Raw genomic sequence first — 9,690 nt, forward strand, 5'->3', positions numbered from 1 at the left:
CTCCTTCAAAAATTTAGATGCTATACCATTTGGTGGATATCTGTTTAGTATTGATGTGACTTCATTGTCTATGGTGCCTTTCAGGAAGATATAGTTTCCTTCTTTATTTCTTTTAATTAGATTTATTTTTGCTTTGTCTGAGATCATTGTTGCTAACTCTACTTTCTTTGCTTCAGCTAAAGCATAATACAGCCTCCTGCAGCCTTTTACATTTTTACTCTGTGTGTGTCTCTGTGCTTCAAATGTGTTTCTTATAAACAACAAATTGGAGGAATATGTTTTTCAATTCATTCTTCCATTTTATAAGTGAGTTCATCCCTTTCAAATTTGTGATAATTAACTGTATGTTTCATTCCATGATATTTTTCACTGTTTATCCCTCTCTCACACCATGCTCCCTTTTCTCTCCTCAGAAGTGTTCTAACTTCTGATCACCACTTTCCCCAAAATATCCTCCCTTTTATCAGTCCTCCCTCTCCCTTCTATTATCCCCATCTCTTTTTTTTTCTTCCTTAGAGGGTAAGATAGATTTCTATAACCAACTCTGTGTGTGTGTGTGTGTGTGTGTGTGTGTGTGTGTGTGTGTTATTCCCTCTTTCAGCTAGTTGTGATGAGAGTAAGGTTTAAACTTTGCCCTCCATGGCTCCCATTTTCCCCTCCATTATGATACTTCTTTCATGCCTCTTTTATGGGGGTAATTTATCCCATTCAACCTTCCTGCCTTCTTCGTGTGCAATTTTCTTTCTCACATCTTTATTTTGTTTTGGAGGGTATCATGCCATCAGTCACCTTATAGCCACACCCTCTGTCTGCATATACTCCTAATTCCTCTTAGAGTAATAAAGTTAAGATTTATAAATATTATCTTGCCATATAGAAATATGAACAGTTTAACCTTACTGAATTTTTTTCTTTTCTTTTCCTTGATTTTTTTCTTTGCCTTTTATGTTTCCCTTGAGTCTTGTATTTGGAGATCAATTTTTTTTTTTTATCCAGCTCTGGTCTTTTAATTAGAAATGCTTGCTTCTCCCAGCTTTTGAGTATCCCAGCTTGTGGTCCTGGGGAAGAGGCCACCGCCCTCCCAGGGGCTGAGTTGAGTCCAAGGGAGACCTGTAAGAGGTACCTCCCTCCACCCTTGGTGACTGAGTAAGAAGTTGCCAAATTATGGCACCTTCAGGAAAAAAAAGTATGCAAGGAATTCTGGGAAACCAGCAAAGGAAGCTCAAGTGAGCTGAGCTTATGACTTTTATAAAGAAGACAAGAAAGATCTGAGGGGTTCTGAGGAAGATGCTATGGAAGGAGAAACTACAGTAGTTGAAAAGCATAGGTTAAAAAAAAGACATTCTCCACTCATTACTCATGGAACAGTTGAAGAAGGTATTGGAGGGGGAGAGTACAGAACATGTTGGAAAGATTCAGAACTGATTTTAACAAAGCTCTTCTTAAAAAGAGGAAAAGATTGGAAATGTATACTAAGGCTTCTCTTAAAACTAGTAATCAGAAAATTGAGCATGTCTAGAAACACAAGAACAGAGGGAAAAACTCAACCATGAATATTCTCATCAGTCCCTGACATTTTCAGCAGTGGGATGTGGATGTTTAGAAAGCTGAGAAACAAGAAGGAAAGCTAACTAATATGTTTTGACAACAGCAAAAGGTTTTTTTAACAAGCCCAAATAGCTCAGAGCCAGAGACTGAAAACAAATAACTATATGAAGAGTTCTTTTTTTTCTTTTTAATTTTTTTTTATTTTAGTCAAATACTAAAACTTACATACCTAATAAGAAAAGAAAATGAAATATTATAAACTTAAATATAAAAGAAAAAAGAAAAAAAACGTGTAATGTACACAGCAGAACATAGGAGATGATTCAAAATATACAGCAATTACTTTTTTTCAAAAAAGCCTATATATTAAATACTTTGAATTATGTTGAAAGCTATCTTTTTTTTTGCTTCATTGTAGGTTTTCTTTTGTTCTCTTGTGTACACTTTTTACTTTGTTCTTTTTTCCTCCTTCTTCCCCCCTACCCATCACCCCAAGGCTACAACTGAGCTTGGCTATATTTATATTTAGGTATTTGTGTATGCATACACATATACATGCACACACATGCATGCATATATAAACATATACTTTCCCTAAGAGATTCTACTCCTAATCTTGTTTTTGTGTTTGTGTATATCTCTTTTTTCCTATCTCTCTAACTCCTCTACTTTACTTCTACTTGCTACCTTGCCCTCCTATCACTTAACCTACCCCCACTCCAGCAATCTTTCCCTTATCCTCCCATTCCCCTAAATCTAAAGACCCTTCTATATCCTCCTTTTAACCTATTCCTTCTCCCTCCCCTCTAAGGTTCCCTCCTTTATCCTCTTCCCCCTCCCTATCCCTTTAAAGTTTTTGTTTCTTTCTAAATTTACTCTTCTAGCTATATATGTATTTTCCCTTCTTAAACTCATTCCTCATTTAAGTAGGCTTCCAGAACTAACATTTCCCCTCCCCCATCTTTCTCTTTATTGTTCTTTCTCTTGAACCTCATTTGTATAAGGTAATTAGTATTTTAGTTGGTTTTGAATGGTTTTACTTTTTGAAGTCATATCATACTCAGGTCTACCCCAATCTTTCTTATAAGCTACCTAATTACTAGGAACAATCTTAGACATAGGTTTTACATTTTCCATACACAAAAGGTCAACATTCTATTCTTATTGAGTCACTTGTAATTGGTCATTGGTATGTACCTTATATTTCCCTTGGCTCTTGTATGTCAAATTGAGTTCAGGGTATTGACTTTTTTAACAGAGTCCTAAAAGTCTGACAGTTGATCAAACATCCATTTTTTTTCTTCAGAATTATGTTTAGATTTGCTGGATATGATGTTTTTGACAAGAGGCCTAGTTCTTTTTCTCTTTGATATATGGTGTTCCAAGACCCATGATCTTTCAGTGTTGTCTTGTGTGATTCTAACTGTAGTACTACCAGTACTGTTTGTTTTCTTGTTGCTCTTAATACTTTGTCCTTGATTTGGGATTTTTGAAATTTAACTATAATATTTCTGTGAGTTTTCCTCATAGGATCTCTTTCAGGTGGTGATTGGAGGATTTTTTCCTACTTCTACTTTCCCTCCTTATTTGAATGCTTCAGGGCAATTTTCTTTAATTTTTTATGTATTATTATACCAAGATTCTTTTTTTTTTTGATCAAAACTTTCAGGTATTCCATTACTCTTATGTTTTCTCCTCTTGATCTGTTCTCTACATCCATTGTTTCTCTTATGAGATATTTCACATTCACTTCTATTTTTTCATTCTTTCTTTTTTTTTATTTCTTCATGTCTTATAATTTTCCTGGCTTCCCCTTGACCAATTCTGTTTTTCAAGGAGTCATTTTCTTCCTTAATATTCTGGATCTCCTTTTCTAATTGGTTGGCTTTCTTGTCATAATCTTGTTTTTTTCTTATATTATTCTTATTTTTCTTTTTAATTTTTCTTCCATCTCTGTCATCTGATTTTTACAGTCATTTTTAAGTTCTTCAATGAATTCTTTTTGAGTAGGTGACTGACATCACTGTTTGGAGTGGAAGGGGGTTTCTTTGCTTAAGTATCCTCCTCTGAAGACAAACCACAGTCTTCTTCATTCTGATAGTAGCTCTCTGTGATTGGATTCCTTTTCCTGTGCATTTTTTTGGTAATAGTTTAATTTTTATAATCACCTGTAGTCCTGGGGTATGGGGATCATGCTTTTTCCCTCTTATCCTTTTAAGTTGTCCCCTTAGACCTTGAACTGAAGCCAAGATCTCCAGCCTCTTGTAAGTGCTCACAGTCAGTGGCATCTCCCCCCCCCCCCCATCCCATGCTTCTGCACTCACTGAGTGTGTCCTGGTTCTTTCTTGCCCCCACTATTCTCCATAGAACAGCTGGGTCTTGTGTTCCATGTCAGCAGAGGTTCCCTAGATCTTCCCAAGGTCAGATGCCCACTCTTGGTCGCTGTCCTGGGGTAAAACTTTTTGTGACTGGAGCTGAGGTAGCCTTTCAAACCAACTAAGCCCCAGGCTTGCTGTTTGTTGTTTAAGCATCTTGCCTCTAGTTGTTAAAGTTGACCCTAGCCTGAAGGTGTTTACTTTTCACAGAGAGGAAATTTAATCTTAGGATTTTCTTCAGGTTTTCTCAGATTGTCCCAAGGGAACCCCTATTCTGCTCCTACTTTTATTTGTTTCGCCACTATGTTTGCCCAGAGGTGCTATTTTATGGAGGAAAATCTTGAGAGCTTGCAATTTTCTGACCTACTCCACCTTTCTATATGAACAGTTCTTAAGGAATATGGAAGGCAGTGAAGAATCATGAAAATCTTCTTACAGGTGCACAAAATGAACTAAGAAAAGAAATGGGTATATTACATAAGAAAATTGTGGTGGACATTCAGCAACAAGAAATGGCAAGTGTTTGAACATCTCTTCGTAAATAAGAACCTAGACCTAAGTAATATGATACAATTACAACCACTAGGTAAAGGAAAGCTGTTGTTTAAGGAAGCTAGTTTAAAGGTTATCTGTTGTTACATGGTTTGTTTATCAATGCAAGATCCTCTGTTTCATATTGACTGAAAATGCCTATACGAATAGTAAATAGCAAGTTTAAATGTACTACCTTTCAGGTTCTTCGATATTAGTGAATTTTGCCCCCAGTGTTAACAATTAAAAAGTAATGGTTTCTAGCAATGAAGATTTAAATGAATTTAAAAAAAAATGCTTGGAAGTCCTATATTTTATTTAATGTCTATTTTTTCTTTGAAAGAATATATTCAATTTTACTGGGTAGGTGATTCTTGGTTGTAATCCCAACTCTTTTGGCTTCTGGTATATCATATTCCAAATAATCTGATTCTTAAATTTGAAAACTGCCAAATTCTGTGTAATGCTGATTTTAGCTCCATGATGATTGAATTGTTTCTTTTTTGGGGGAGGTTGCAATATTTTCTTCTTGATCTGTGAGCTCTGGAACTTGCCTATGATGTTTGCAGGAGTTTGGGGATCTCTTTCAGGTGGTGAATGTTGAATTCTTTCAATTTCTATTTTGCCCTCTGGTCCTAATATATCACAACAATATTCTTTTATAGTTCCTCGAAAAATGCATTGGCACCATTTTTAATTGTTTTTTTTAATCACTGCTTTCAAGTATTATATTAAGCTTTAAATTGTCTCTCTTGCATCAATTTTCAAAGTCAGTTATTTTTCCAATGAGAAATTTTACATTTTCTTGTATTTAAGAAATTTATTTTGTTTTATCATATCTTGATGCCTCATAGAATAAGTAGTTTCCACTTGTTCGATTATAATTTTTAAGCATTTGTTTTCTTCAGTGAGCTTTTGTACTTCCTTTTTCATTTGGCCCATTTTATTTGTAATGGAGTTATTTTCTTTGGCAAATTTTTGCATAGATTTTATCATTTTTAAAGATTCTTTTGCAATGGTCTCGTTTGTTTTCCCACTTTTTCTCCTACTACTTCCCTATTTGGTTTTTAAAATCTTTTTAAAGCTTTTCCAGGAATTCTTTTCAGGCCTGAGAATAAATTACGTTTTTCTTTGAGGCTTCATATAAAGCCATTTTGACACTATTGTCCTCTTCTAAGCTTATACCTTGATCTTTCCTATCATCATAGTAACTTTCTAAAGCTTTTTTTGGATTTGCTCATTTTTTTTTTTGGTGACTTGGAACTTTTATGTGAGATTTGGCCTTCAGTCCTTCACAGTCCTTTATGCTGGTTCTCTGGGTCTTACTACTGGCTTTCACTGGGCTTCAGGGCTTAGCTTCTTGCTTTCTCTGGAGGGTAGAGTTCTCTTTTGTTTCGTACTGGGTACTGGGACCTCCTTTTTGGCATTCCCTGGTTGTAGAAGTTAGCTGCTGGCCTGCTCCAGGGGTGGGGCCTTGCTGCTGGGTTGCTACGGTTCTGGAGGAGGGATCTTGTTGCTGGTATGCCTCAGGGTAGGGCCCCTGCTGCTGGGTTGCTATGGGAATAGAGTATCTTTCCCTCCCTCCCTCCCTCTCTCTCTCTCTCTCTTTCTCTCTCTCTCTCTCCCGCCCCCTTCCTTCCCCTAACATTCCTGGAAGACCTCAAGGAAGATTTTTTTGGTTCAATTTTTAGCATTTTTGTTTAATATTTTAGTTTTCAGCACTGATTTCCACAAGATTTTGAGTTACAAATTTTCTCCCCATTTCTACCCTCCACCCATTCCAAGATAGCATATATTCTGATTGCCTCATTCCCCAGTCAACCCTCCCTTCTGTTGCACCACTCCCCCCCCCCCCCCCCCCCGCCCGTTCCCTTTCCCCTTACTTTCTTGTAGGGCAGGATAGATTTCTATGCCCTATTCCCTATATATCTTGTTTCCAAGCTGCATGCAAAAACAACTTTTTTTTGAGCATCTGCTTTTAAAACTTTGAGTTCCAAATTGTCTCCCTTCTTCCATTCCCACCCACCCTCCCTAGGAAGGCAAGCAGTTCAACATAGGTCACACATGTATCACTATGTAAAACACTTCCACAATACTCGTGGTGTGAAAAGCTAACTATATTTCCTTCCATCCTACCCTGTCTCCCTTTATTCAAATTTCTCCCTTGACCCTGTTCCTTTTCCAAAATGTTTGCCTTTGGTTACCTCTTCCCCCAATTGGCCCTCCCTTCTATCATCCCCCCCTTTTTATACACTTCCCTTTACTTTCCTGTGGAATAAGATGTAGGAATGGAAACAAAACAGTTCAACTCTAGTAAGTCCCTTATGAATTCTCTTTCTTGTTTACCTTTTCATGATTCTCTTGATTCTTGTGTTTGAAAGTCAAATTTTCTATTCAGCTCTGGTCTTTTCACTGAGAAAGCTTGAAAGTCCTCTATTTTATTGAAAATCCATATTTTGCCTTAGAGCATTATACTCAGTTTTGCTGGATAGGTGCTTCTTGGTTTTAATCCTAGCTCCTTTGACCTCCAGAATATCATATTCCAAGCCCTTTGATCCCTTAATGTAGTAGCTGCTAGAACTTGTGTTTTCCTGATTGTGTTTCCACAATATTCAAATTGTTTCTTTCTGGCCACTTGCAATGTTTTCTCCTTGACCTGGAAACTCTAGAATTTGGTGACAATATTCTCTAGGAGTTTTCTTTTTGGGATCTTTTTCAGGAGGTGATCGGTGGATTCTTTCAATTTCTATTTTACCCTCTGCCTCTAGAATATCAAGGCAGTTTTCCTTGATAATTTCTTGAAAGATGATGTCTAGGCTCTTTTTTTTTTTTGATCATGGCTTTCAGGTAGTCCAATAATTTTACAATTATCTCTCCTGGATCTATTTTCCAGGTCAGTGATTTTTCTAATCAGATATTTCACATTGTCTTCCATTTTTTCATTCCTTTAGTTCTGTTTTATAATATCTTGATTTCTCATAAAGTCTCATAAAGTCCATTTGTTCCAGTCTAATTTTTAAGGTGGTATTTCCTTCAGTGGTCTTTTGGACCTCCTTTTCCATGTGGCTAATTCTGCCTTACAAGGTATTCTTCTCCTCATTGTCTTTTTGGAGCTCTTTTGATATTTGGGTTAGTCTATTCTTTAGATGTTATTTTCTTCAGTATTTTTGAGTCTCCTTTAGCAAGTGATTGACTTGTTTTTGATGGTTTTCTTGCATCACTCTCATTTCTCATCCTAATTTTCCTGTACTTCTCTTACTTGCTTTTCCAAATCAATTTTGAGCTCTTCCATGGCCTTGAGACCAATTCATATTTTTCTTGTAGGCTTTTGATGTAGGCTCTTTGGCTTTCTTGACTTCTTTTGGTTGTATGTTTTGATCTTCTTTGTCACCAAAAAAGGAATCTAGAGTTTGCGTTTGAGTTCATTTTCACTGTCTATGCATGTCCCCAGCCAACTGCTTGACCCTTGAGCTTTTTGGCAGGGTACGACTGCTTATAGAGTAGAGAGTACTTTGTCCCAAGCTTTAGGGGCCAAGCACTCCTGTTTTCAGAGCCACTACTACTCCACCAGGCTGTGTTGCAGCAGCCTAAGAACTGCCATACAGGACTGCAATCCAGATCCAAGCAGGGTACAGCAAGAAAAATTGCCTCTTCGCCCACAAAGTGCTCCTTGCACTCCCACTCTGATCTGCTGCTAGTGTCCTCCCAGAGACTCAGGAAGCAGCTGATGCTGGAGATCTGGGAGAAGCTTCAGGGGCTTCCTGCTACTGCCACTACCACTGCTGCACCACCTCCACCACCTCCAGGGATGGGACCGGACCACTCTAAATTCAATCCTGCAGTTTCCCACTAACCTCTTCATTGGTGTTTGTAGGTTGAGAAGTCTGGTTACTACCACAGCTCAACAATTAATGGCCCTAAGGCCTGTTCTGGCTGGCTGACTCCAGGTCTGGTCTGTCCTGGTGCAGCCTATGCTAGGCTGTGCTCTGTTACCAGCAGCATGCAATAGACCCTTCCCAGCCACCATTCAGGCTCTCCTGGGCAAGAGACTGGTTTCCCTCTACTATTTTATTGATTCTGCACCTCTAGAATTTATTCAGAGCCATGTTTTACAGGCATTTGGAGGAATTTGAGGGAGAGCCTAAGCAAGTCCCTGCTTTCCAGCTGCCACCTTGGCTCTGGCAAGGAGGATTTAAAAAATCAAATTAGAGAGGTAACAGAAAACATCAAAAAAAATCACTGACAAGAACAAATCTTTAAAAATTAAAATTGGTAAAATTGTTCAGAAAGTTCAAAATCTAATTGAAGAAAATGGCACCTTGAAAAGTAAAATTAACCAAATGGAAAAGGAGGTACAGAAGCTACATGAAAAAAATAATCCATTAAAAATTATAATTGGGCAAATAGATGCTAATGACTCTATGAGGCATCAAGAATCAGTCAAACAAAATCTAAAGAATGAAAAAATAGAAGGAAATGTGAAATATTGGATTGGAAAAGCAACTGACCTGGAAAATAGAACCAGGAGAGATAATCTAAGAATTATTTGTCTACTGCAAAGCCATGATGAGTAAAAAGAGCCTGGACAATATCTTACAAGAAATTTATAAGGAAAACTGTTCTGGGGTCCTAGAACCAGAGGGTAAAATAGTCATTGGAAGACTCCACCAATTACCACCTGAAAGAGATCTCAAATTGAAGATTCCAAGGAATATTGTAGCCAAATTGCAGAATTATCTGGTCAAGGGGAAAATACTACAAGCAGCCAGAAAGAAACAATTCAAATATCACAAAACTACAGTCAGGATCATGCTGGACTTCACAGCTTCTACATCAAAAGACAGGAGGAATTGGAATATGATATTCTGAAAGACAAAGGAGCTTGGGCTACAACCAAGGATCAACTATCCAGCAAAATTGACCATAATTTTTTCAGGCAAGGAGATGGATATTCAATGAAATAAGGGAATTCCAGATGTTCCTGATGGAAAAGCCAGAACTCGATGGAAAATTTGATCTTCAAATACAAAACTCAAGAGAGACATAAAAAGGTAAATGGGGAAATAAAACAAACCTTTTTATTCAATAAGCATAAATTATTTATATCCTTATGTAGTATTATGTTGTTTTATATATGTTATATATATATATACATATACATATACATATATATACATATGTGTGTGTGTGTCAATCTTGAGAATGGTACAGTCATTACAACAATTAAAAGGGATAT

The 9,690-nt window shown here is 37.1% G+C and overlaps 1 pseudogene; it reads left to right on the forward strand.

Annotated features, from left to right (window-relative positions):
- The first annotated feature begins 1,164 nt into the window (after nt 1–1,164).
- On the forward strand, nt 1,165–4,450 carry LOC118843086 (annotated as a pseudogene).
- The last annotated feature ends 5,240 nt before the right edge of the window (nt 4,451–9,690 follow it).

Source organism: Trichosurus vulpecula, chromosome 1 (assembly GCF_011100635.1).
Source record: "Trichosurus vulpecula isolate mTriVul1 chromosome 1, mTriVul1.pri, whole genome shotgun sequence".
Classification (NCBI taxonomy): domain Eukaryota; kingdom Metazoa; phylum Chordata; class Mammalia; order Diprotodontia; family Phalangeridae; genus Trichosurus; species Trichosurus vulpecula.